The sequence below is a fragment of the Hyperoodon ampullatus genome (genome assembly GCF_949752795.1).
Source record: "Hyperoodon ampullatus genome assembly, chromosome: 6".
Lineage (NCBI taxonomy): Eukaryota > Metazoa > Chordata > Mammalia > Artiodactyla > Ziphiidae > Hyperoodon > Hyperoodon ampullatus.
In genome coordinates this window covers 69,287,321-69,299,039 of record NC_136919.1, presented here as the reverse complement: position 1 = coordinate 69,299,039, position 11,719 = coordinate 69,287,321, and positions in this window count along the sequence as shown.

Genomic DNA, 11,719 nt, shown 5'->3' with positions numbered 1-11,719 from the left:
ATAAACAACAAGGTTCTACTCTATAGCACAGGGAACTATATTCAATATCTTGTAATAAACCAGAATGGAAAAGAATATTAAAAAGAATTTATATATATGTATAACTGAATCACTTTGCCCTACATCAGAAACTAACACAACATCGTATATTAACTATACTTCAATAAAAAAACAAAAAAAACCCAGATTTCGTGTTCCCCACTGGACATGTATCATGCCTCTCTCTCTCTCCTTTCAAAATTTTCTTCTTTGTCTTTAGTTTCAGAAGTTTGATAATGTGTCTTGGCTTTGATTTCTTTGGGTTTATCTTGTTTGGGGTTTGTTCAACTTCTCAGCCTTTCACCAAATTGGGAAAAATTTCAGCCATTATTTCTTGGAATTTGTTTTTAACCTCACACTCTTTCTTTGCTCCTTCTGGGACTTTAATGACAGAAATGTTGGATCTTTTGTTGTTACACAGGTCCCTGATTATCATTTAAGCCTATTTTCTCTTTGCTCAGATTGGGTAAATTCTATTTATCTTTCCTGATTCTATCCTGTGTCATCTCCAAACTATTACTGAGCCCATTGAGTGAGGTTTTAAAATACTGGTTGTAGTATTTTTCAGTTCTATAATTCCTATTTGGTTCTCTTTTATTCTTGTTTCTTTGCTGAAATTTTCTATTTTTTCATTTGTTTCAAGAGTATTCATAATTGTTCACTGAAGCATTTTTTTCTGATGGCTACTTTATAACTTTATTTTTCAGATAATTCCAACATCTAACTCATCTTGGTATTGGTGTCTGTTGATAGTCTTTTCTCTTCAAGTTGTAATTTTCCTGGTTCTTGGTATGACAAGTGATTCGACTGTAACCTGGATATTTTGCGTATTATGTTAGAAGACTTTGTATTATATTTTAAATCTTTTCTTTTAGCAGGGAGTTACCCTGTTTTGAGTTAGTGCTCCTAGCCAGATTTTGTGGGCTGTGGTTCCAATGACAATTTAGTTTTCAGAGATCTTACAGCGCCCTTCTGATCTGCTTTGTTTGCATGCTACCCAGAGGCCACTCTGTAAAACTGGGTGCTATTCCCCACTTTAGTTCATTCTAAGACTTTTTGTTGAGTTAATGTAGGTCAGTTCCATGTGTTGGTCAGCAAGATCCTGTGCAGGTTTAAAGAATTTCTTTCTCTAGCTCCTTGCTGTTCAAGAGCTTCCTTCCTTCCTCTTTCCCATTCTCTAGTTGGGAAAGTGAGGGATGCTGCCTCCCACTGTTGGGAAATCCCACTCAGTCTCCGGCATGCTGGCATGGACAGAAATGCTGCCCGGGACCTCCAGCTGCTAAGTGAGGAAGTTCAGCCTTCCCCCTCAGTCTCCATGAACACAACAGTGGTGGGGGGGGTGTGGAGATGGGGCGGGAAGCACTGCTCTGGCTCACTTGCTGCCACCAAGTGAGGGTCAGAAATCCAAACTACCTACTTGGTCTCCACTGAGGCTCTATGGGCAGGGACGGTTCATTATGTTTGGGGTAGAGTGATACCAAAATGTTTTTGTCCTGCTATGCTGCTCTTTTCTGGGTCCTTTGACTAGAAAGAGTAAGATTTTCTTGGGTCTTAAAAAATATATTTTTTTTCCTGTCCCTGTTGGTGGTTTCAGCTTGCAAGGCTTCTCCAGTTCCAAGTCCAGGATATAAGAGATACAACAAAAACCCAGAGAACTCACCACTGTGTAGTCCCTAAATCCTGAAGTCTTTAGCTTGTCTGCTTGTCTCTTTCAACATTTCATAGTCCTCTTATGATTGTTTATTGTATTATGTCCATGGTCTTTAATTATACTTAGACAGGTAGAGAAGGAACAATTAAGTCTACTCTACCTTGCCCAGAACAAGAAGTCCTCACTTTTTCTTTTAGGTGGGAGAAAAGAATTTATTGCTAAGGGCAGGAGTCTAGTTGAAAGTCAGATATTGAAGATCTAAAGAGAGTAATTGATGGAGGGATCCTGAAGGGAGGGAAGGGGTTTGAGACCAGAGGTGGAATAGTTGGCCTTACATAGGAAAAGGGAGATTCATCCATGAAGACTGAATCCTGATTATAAGAACAGAGAAGGCAGATTATAGAACTATTTCAGGAAGGGGCTTTCTAGGTGGTTTTGGTATGTGGAAAAGGTTGTAAGAGAATTGAAGATGCTAGAGAGAGAATAGTTTCTTTCTACCCATGAATCTGGGTTGAATAAGAAAGGTAGTTGATGTCAAGAGGGGATTGAGGGAGCTGGAGGAAGATGGCGGAAGAGTAAGGCGCAGAGATCACCTTCCTCCCCACAGATATATCAGAAATTCATCTACACGTGGAACAACTCCTACAGAACACCTACTGAACAATGACAGAAGACCTCAGAACCCCCAAAAGGCAAGAAACTCCCCACGTACCTGGGTAGGGCAAAAGAAACAAGAATAAAAGAGACAAAAGGATAGGGATGGGACCTGCACCAGTGGGAGGGAGCCGTGAAGGAGGAAAGGTTTCCACACACTAGGAAGCCCCTTCGCGGGCGGAGACTGCGGGTGGTGGAGGGGGAAGCTTCGGAGTAGCAGAGGAGAGAGCGGCAACAGGGGTGCGGAGGGCAAAGCGGAGAGATTCCCGCACAGAGGATCAGTGCCGACCGGCACTCACCAGCCCGAGAGGCTTGTATGCTCAGCCGCCGGGGCGGGCAGGGCTGGGAGCTGAGGCTCCGGTTTCGGGTTTCAGTCGGAGCGCGGGGAGAGGACTAGGGTTGGCGGCGGGAAGAGAGCCTGAAGGGGTTAGTGCACCACGGCTAGCCCGGAGGGAGTCCAGGAAAAAGTCTGGAGCTGCCGAAGAGGCAAGAGACTTTTTCTTCCGTCTTTGTTTCCTGGTGCGCGAGGAGAGGGGATTAAGAGCGCGGCTTAAAGGAGCTCCAGAGACGGGCGCGAGCCGCAGCTAAAAGCACGGACCCCAGAGACGGGCGTGGGACACTGGGGCTGCTGCTGCCGCCACCAAGAGGCCTGTGTGCGAGCGCAGGTCACTGTCCACGCTCCCTTTCCGGGGAGCCTGTGCTGCCCGCCACTGCCGGGGTCCCGGGATCCAGGGACGGCTTCCCCGGGAGAGCGCACGGCGCGCCTCGGGCTGGTGCAACGTCACGCCGGCCTCTGCCGCTGCAGGCTCGCCCCACACTCTGTACCCCTCCCTCCCCCCGGCCTGAGTGAGCCAGAGCCCCCGAAGCAGCTGTTCCTTTAACCCCTTCCTGTCTGAGCGAAGAACAGACGCCCTCCGGTGACATACACACAGAGGCGGGGCCAAATCCAAAGCTGAGACCCGGGAGCTGTGAAAATAAAGAAGAGAAAGGGAAATCTCTCCCAGCAGCCTCAGAAGCAGCGGATTAAAGCTCCACAATCAACTTGATGTACCCTGCATCTGTGGAATACATGAATAGACAACGAATCATCCCAAATTGAGGAGATGGACTTTGAGAACAAGATCTATGATTTTCTCCCCTTTTCCTCTTTTTACAACGAATTATCCCAAATTGAGGAGGTGGACTTTGAGAGCAAGATTTATGATTTTTTTCCCCTTGTTCTCTTTTTGTGAAAGTGTATGTGTATACTTCTGTGTGAGATTTTGTCCATATAGCTTTGCTTCCACCATTTGTCCCAGGGTTCTATCTGTCTTTTTTTTTATGTTTGTTTTGTTTTGTTTTTAATTTTTTTAATAATTACCTTTCTATTTTAATAACGCTATTATATTTTATTATACTTTATTCTATTTTACTTTATCTTCTCTTTCTTTTTCCTACCTTCCCTCCTTCCTCCCTCCCTCCCTCCCTTCTTTCTTTCTTTCTTTCCTTCCTTCTTTCTTTCTCTCTCTCTCTCTCTCTCTCTTCTAGTAATTCGTTCTTTCTACTTTTTCTCCCTTTTATTCTGAGCCGGGTGGATGAAAGGCTCTTGGTGCTCCAGCCAGGAGTCAGTGCTCTGAGGTGGGAGAGCCAACTTCAGGACACTGGTCCACAAGAGACCTCCCAGCTCCACACGATATCAAACAGTGAAAATCTCCCAGAGATCTCCATCTCAACACCAGCACCCAGCTTCAGTCAATGACCAGCAAGCTACAGTGCTGGACACCCTATGCCAAGCAACTAGCAAGACAGGAACACAATGCCACCCATTAGCAGAGAGGCTGCCTAAAACCATGATAAGGCCACAGACACCGCAAAACACACCACCAGACGTGGACCTGTCCACCAGAAAGACAAGATGGAGCCTCATCCACCAGAACACAGGCACTAGTCCCCTCCACCAGGAAGCCTACACAACCCACTGAAACAAGCATAGCCACTGGGGACAGACACCAAAAACAACAGGAACTATGAACCTGCAGCCTGCAAAAAGGAGACCCCAAACACAGTAAGATAAACAAAATGAGAAGACAGAAAAACACACAGCAGGTGAAGGAGCAAGATAAAAACCCACCAGACCTAACAAATGAAGAGGAAATAGGCAGTCTACCTGAAAAAGAATTCAGAATAATGATAGTAAAGATGATCCAAAATCTTGGAAATAGAATAGACAAAATGCAAGAAACAGTTAACAAGGACCTAGAAGAACTAAAGATGAATCAAGCAATGATTAAAAACACAATAAATGAAAAATACTCTAGATGGGAACAATAGCAGAATAACTGAGGCAGAAGAACAGATAAGTGACGTGAAAGATAAAATAGTGGAAATAACTGCTGCAGAGCAGAATAAAGAAAAAAGAATGAAAAGAACTGAGGACAGCCTCAGAGACCTCTGGGACAACATTAAACACACCAACATTTGAATTATAGGGGTTCCAGAAGAAGAAGAGAAAAAGAAAGGGACTGAGAAAATATTTGAAGAGATTATAGTTGAAAACTTCCCTAATATGGGAAAGGAAATAGTTAATCAAGTCCAGGAGGCACAGAGAGTCCCATACAGAATAAATCCAAGGAGAAATACACCAAGACACATATTAATCAAACTGTCAAAAATTAAATACAAAGAAAACATATTAAAAGCAGCAAGGGAAAAATAACACACAAGGGAATCCCCATCAGGTTAACAACTGATCTCTCAACAGAAACTCTACAAGCCAGAAGGGAGTGGCAGGACATAATTAAAGTGATGAAGGAGAAAAAACTGCAACCAAGATTACTCTACCCAGCAAGGATCTCATTCAGATTTGATGGAGAAATTAAAACCTTTACAGAGAAGCAAAAGCTGAGAGAGTTCAGCACCACCAAACCAGCTTTACAAATACTAAAGGAACTTCTCTAGGCAAGAAACACAACAAAAAGAAAATACCTACAATAACAAACCCAAAACAATGAAGGAAATGGGAATAGGAACATACATATCGATAATTACCTTAAATGTAAATGTACTAAATGCTCCCACCAAAAGACACAGATTGGCTGAATGGATACAAAAACAAGACCCATATATATGCTGTCTACAAGAGACCCACTTCAGACCTAGAGACACATACAGATTGAAAGTAAGGGGATGGAAAAAGATATTCCATGCAAATGGAAATCAAAAGAAAGCTGGAGTAGCAATTCTTATATCACACAAAATAGACTTTAAAATAAAGACTATTAGAAGAGACAAAGACACTACATAATGATCAAGGGATCGATCCAAGAAGAAGATATAACAATTGTAAATATATATGCACCCAACATAGGAGCACCTCAATACATAAGGCAAATACTAACAGCCATAAAAGGGGAAATCGACAGTAACACAATCATAGTAGGGGATGTTAACACCCCACTTTCACCAATGGACAGATCATCCAAAATGAAAATAAATAAGGAAACACAAGCTTTAAATGATACATTAAACAAGATGGACTTAATTGATATTTATAGGACATTCCATCCAAAAACAACAGAATACACATTTTTCTCAAGTGCTCATGGAACATTCTCCAGGATAGATCATATCTTGGGTCACAAATCAAGCCTTGGTAAATTTAAGAAAATTGAAACTGTATCAAGTATCTTTTCCGACCACAATGCTATGAGGCTAGACATCAATTACAGGAAAAGATCTGTAAAAAATACAAACACATGGAGGCTAAACAATACACTACTTAATAACGAAGTGATCACTGAAGAAATCAAAGAGGAAATAAAAAAATACCTAGAAACAAATGACAATGGAGACACGATGACCCAAAACCTATCGGACGCAGCAAAAGCAGTTCTAAGGGGGAAGTTTATAGCAATACAATCCTACCTTAAGAAACAGGAAACATCTCGAGTAAACAACCTGATCCTACACCTAAAGCAATTAGGGAAAGAAGAACAAAAGTCCCCCAAAGTTAGCTGAAGGAAAGAAATCATAAAGATCAGATCAGAAATAAATGAAAAAGAAATGAAGGAAACGATAGCAAAGATCGATAAAACTAAAAGCTGGTTCTTTGAGAAGATAAATAAAATTGATAAACCATTAGCCAGACTCATCAAGAAAAAAAGGGAGAAGACTCAAATCAATAGAATTAGAAATGGAAAAGGAGAAGTAACAACTGACACTGCAGAAATACAAAAGATCATGAGAGATTACTACAAGCAACTCTATGCCAATAAAATGGACAACCTGGAAGAAATGGACAAATTCTTAGAAATGCACAACCTGCCAAGACTGAATCAGGAAGAAACAGAAAATATGAATAGACCAATCACAAGCACTGAAATTGAAACTGTGATTAAAAAAATCTTCCAACAAACAAAAGCCCAGGACCAGGTGGATTCACAGGCGAACTCTATAAAACATTTAGAGAAGAGCTAACACCTATCCTTCTCAAAGTCTTCCAAAATATAGCAGAGGGAGGAACACTCCCAAACTCATTCTACGAGGCCACCATCACCTTGATACCAAAACCAGGCAAGGATGTCACAAAGGAAGAAAACTACAGGCCAATATCACTGATGAACATAGATGCAAAAATCCTCAACAAAATACTAGCAAACAGAATCCAACAGCACATTAAAAGGATCATACACCATGATCAAATGGGGTTTATTCCAGGAATGCACGGATTCTTCAATATATGCAAATCAATCAACGTGATACACCATATTAACAAATTGAAGGAGAAAAACCATATGATCATCTCAATAGATGCAGAGAAAGCTTTCGACAAAATTCAACACCCATTTATGATAAAAACCCTCCAGAAAGTAGGCATAGAGGGAACTTTCCTCAACATAATAAAGGCCATATATGACAAACCCACAGCCAACATCGTCCTCAATGGTGAAAAACTGAAACCATTTCCACTAAGATCAGGAACAAGACAAGGCTGCCCACTCTCACCACTCTTATTCAACATAGTTTTGGAAGTTTTAGCCACAGCAATCAGAGAAGAAAAGGAAATAAAAGGAATCCAAATTGGAAAAGAAGAAGTAAAGCTGTCACTGTTTGTAGATGACATGATACTATACATAGAGAATCCTAAAGATGCTACCAGAAAACTACTAGAGCTAATCAATGAATTTGTTAAAGTAGCAGGATACAAAATTAATGCACAGAAATCTCTGTCCTTCCTGTACACTAATGATGAAAAATCTGAAAGTGAAATCAAGAAAACACTCCCATTTACCATTGCAACAAAAAGAATAAAATATCTAGGAACAAACCTACCTAAGGAGACAAAAGACTTGTATGCAGAAAATTGTAAGACACTGATGAAAGAAATTAAAGATGATACAAATAGATGGAGAGATATACCATGTTCCTGGATTGGAAGAATATTGTGAAAATGACTCTACTACCCAAAGCAATCTACAGATTCAATGCAATCCCTATCAAACTACCACTGGCATTTTTCACAGAACTAGAACAAAAAATTTCAAAATTTGTTTGGAAAAACAAAAGACCCTGAATAGCCAAAGCAATCTAGAGAATGAAAAACGGAGCTGGAGGAATCAGGCTCCCTGACTTCAGACTATACTACAAAGCTACAGTAATCAAGACAGTGTGGTACTGGCACAAAAACAGAAAGATAGATCAATGGAACAGGATAGAAAGCCCAGAGATAAACCCACGCACATATGGTCAACTTATCTTTGATAAAGGAGGCAGGAATGTACAGTGGAGAAAGGACAGTCTCTTCAATAAGTGGTGCTGGGAAAACTGGACAGGGACATGTAAAAGTATGAGATTAGATCACTCCATAACACCATTCACAAAAATAAGCTCAAAATGGATTAAAGACCTTAATGTAAGGCCAGAAACTATCAAACTCTTAGAGGAAAACATAGGCAGAACACTCTATGACATCAATCACAGCAAGATCCTTTTTGACCCACCTCATAGAGAAATGGAAATAAAAACCAAAATAAACAAATGGGACCTAATGAAATTGAAAAGCTTTTGCACAGCAAAGGAAACGATAAACAAGACCAAAAGACAACCCTCAGAATTGGAGAAAATATTTGTAAATGAAGCAACTGACAAAGGATTAATCTCCAAAATTTATAAGCAGCTCATGCAGCTCAATAGCAAAAAAACAAACAACCCAATCCAAAAATGGGCAGAAGACCTAAATAGGCATTTTTCCAAAGAAGATATACAGACTGCCAACAAACACATGAAAGAATGCTCAACATCATTAATCATTAGAGAAATGCAAATCAAAACTACAATGAGATATCATCTCACGCCAGTCAGAATGGGCATCATCAAAAAATCTAGAAACAATAAATGCTGGAGAGGGTGTGGAGAAAAGGGAACACTCTTGCACTGCTGGTGGGAATGTGAATTGGTACAGCCTCTATGGAGAACAGTATGGAGGTTCCTTAAAAAACTACAAATAGAACTACCATATGACCCACCAATCCCACTACTAGGCATATACTCCGAGAAAACCATAATTCAAAAAGAGACATGTACCAAAATATTCATTGCAGCTCTATTCACAATAGCCCGGAGATGGAAACAACCTAAGTGTGCATCATCAGATGAATGGATAAAGAAGATGTGGCACATATATACAATGGAATATTACTCAGCCATAAAAGGAAACGAAATTGAGCTATTTGTAATGAGGTGGATAGACCTAGAGTCTGTCATACAGAGTGAAGTAAGTCAGAAAGAGAAAGACAAATACCATATGCTAACACATATATATGGAATTTAAGGGAAAAAAATGTCATGAAGAACCTAGGGGTAAAACAGGAATAAAGACACAGACCTACTTTAGAATGGACTTGAGGATATGGGGAGGGGGAAGGGTAAGCTGTGACAAAGCAAGAGAGAGGCATGGACATATATATACTTTCAAACGTAAGGTCGATAGATAGTGGGAAGCAGCCACATAGCACAGGGAGATCAGCTCGGTGCTTTGTGACCGCCTGGAGGGGTGGGAAAAGGAGGGTGGCAGGGAGGGAGACGCAAGAGGGAAGGGATATGGGAACAGATGTATATGTATGACTGATTCACTTTGTTATAAAGCAGAAACTAATAAAAAAAAAAGAGGGGATTGGCTGGGAGAAAACAGAGGGATCTAGGAAGTGGATGGCTATAAAAGACTGAATAATGCCCTCCCGCCACCAAAGATGTCTATAGCCTAATCCCCAGAACCTATGAATGTGCTATGTTACATGGCAAAAGAGACTTTGTAGTTGCTATTAAGTTCAGCATCTTGAGGTGGGAAGATTATCCTGGATTATCTGGATGGGCCCAATGTAATTACAAGGGTCTTTAAAAGAGGGAGCCAGGAAGGTCAGAGACAGAGAAGGAGATATGATATAGTAGCAGTGAGTGGAGCGATCTGCTTTGAACACAGAGGCAGAAGCCAGAAGGCGAGGATTGCAGGTGGCTTTTGGAAGGTGGAAAAGGCAAGAAAACAGTCTCCTCTAAAGCCTCTGTAAGGAACCAGCACTGCTGCAACCTTGACTTTAGCCCAGTGAAACTGATTTTAGACTTCTGGCCATCAGAACTGTAAGAAAATAAATTTCTGTTGTTTTTAAACCACTAAGGTTCTGGTAATGTGTTACAGTATCCATAGGAAACTAAGACAATTGCTAAACAGATATAGCAGGAGGGAGGGTGAGAGAAAGCGTTCAGTGGTCAGAAGGAGGGGTATTAGTGTAAGATTTCTGCAGTTGAGATTTAAGTATTGATAAGACATAGGGTGTGGTCATGGTAGTAGAGTGGAGCTGAAAGTCATTTCACCAAATTAACTTGTTTTTTTAACTATTTAGTTTTTTAAAATGGACAATCCATATGGCAAAAATTCACCCTTTTAAAATGTACAATCCAGTGGATTTTAGTATATTCACAAGGCAGTGCAGCCATTACCACTATATAATTCCAGAATTAAATATTTAGCTTTGATTGACTAGTATTCATTATGTTTTCATATATTACAGTATTTTTTAAAAAGTCCAATTTGTTTCTGCTGCAGCTCCTGGAGACTGAGAAGCACAGGAAAATATTTTCATGAGTATATAGTCTTGAGTATGAAGAATTCTTCTGAACATATTATTTACTATACTCACTCATTTGAAAAGATGATACAATTGGCCAAATGGAGACATGCGTCCTGTTGATTTGCCGGGCTTCTGACTGTGGTGCTGTGAATCTTTTCAGTGGAAGACAGATCACAAAGGGGGAGGGCACACCCTGGCTGCAGAGCAGATGTGCCCTGGAAGGTCAGGACCAGAAGACTGGCGGAAAGTGTGGCCCTCAGCTCCAGCAGCCACCAGGAACGCTAAAGCACAGCCTTTTTGCAGCAGCTCTTTGGAGAAAGATGAATCCCTGGCCCCACATTCAGTGATGGGCCTCTCACACCCTCCTGGTAGGAGTCCCAGGGGTTCCAGTGGAGGTCACCTTTCTCCATTCACTGTACCTTGTTCCCTTCCAGGAGTATCATGGAGGATCCGGTCCTCTTTTCTTTCCCTCCTAGGGGTGCTCTCCTCTCCTGGGTGGGTGTTCTTTTGCTCCCAGAAGCTTTTTCATAACTCATAAATCATTTAGAAGCAAACCTGGCCTAACCCTGAACTGATCTGAGGCTGTTTATATTCTTAACTCATTTAGTATGAATATTCAAACATATCACAATAGAAAACTCATGTTGGGTGTTAGGCAATATATGATAATTGGTATGAAACTAGCTGCCTAAAATCCTGAAAATTCTGAACTTACATACAATAAATCTAGCCCCAAGGATTTTGGATAAGGGAGTGTGGCCCTCTTGTTTTATACCCATTACTTGCTGGGTAGTACTCACTCCTTACAGGGCCTTATTCACCTCTGTATTTCCTGTGATCCCCTGCATGTCACAGGCCCTCATTGAGCCCGGTTGTATGCCAGCCACTCGCTTGGCTGAATGCCACTCAGATGTGTGTTCTCACTGGGCGAGGGACTGATGGCATTTGTCTTAGATTTGGGCACTGAATTAACATCACCAGGCTTGAAAGTCACAGTACTGCTGACCAGGGGAAGACACTCTGCCATCTGAGGTTAATTGTGAAATGGTGGCATCATCCCATTCTGGCTACTCATGAAAAGGCCCAGGTGTCACCAGAGGGTGGGAAGGCTCATTCACCAAGGCAGACTCATGCTACCTAGACAGGTTGTTCCTTGCTTTCATGACTCAAGAGAGCAAACCAGTTTCTCCTTGAGGCTGTAAAAAGGCATGGGATAGACCATGTAGGGAGAAACGTTTCTCGTTTGCCCTGAAACAGAGATTTGGACTCTAGG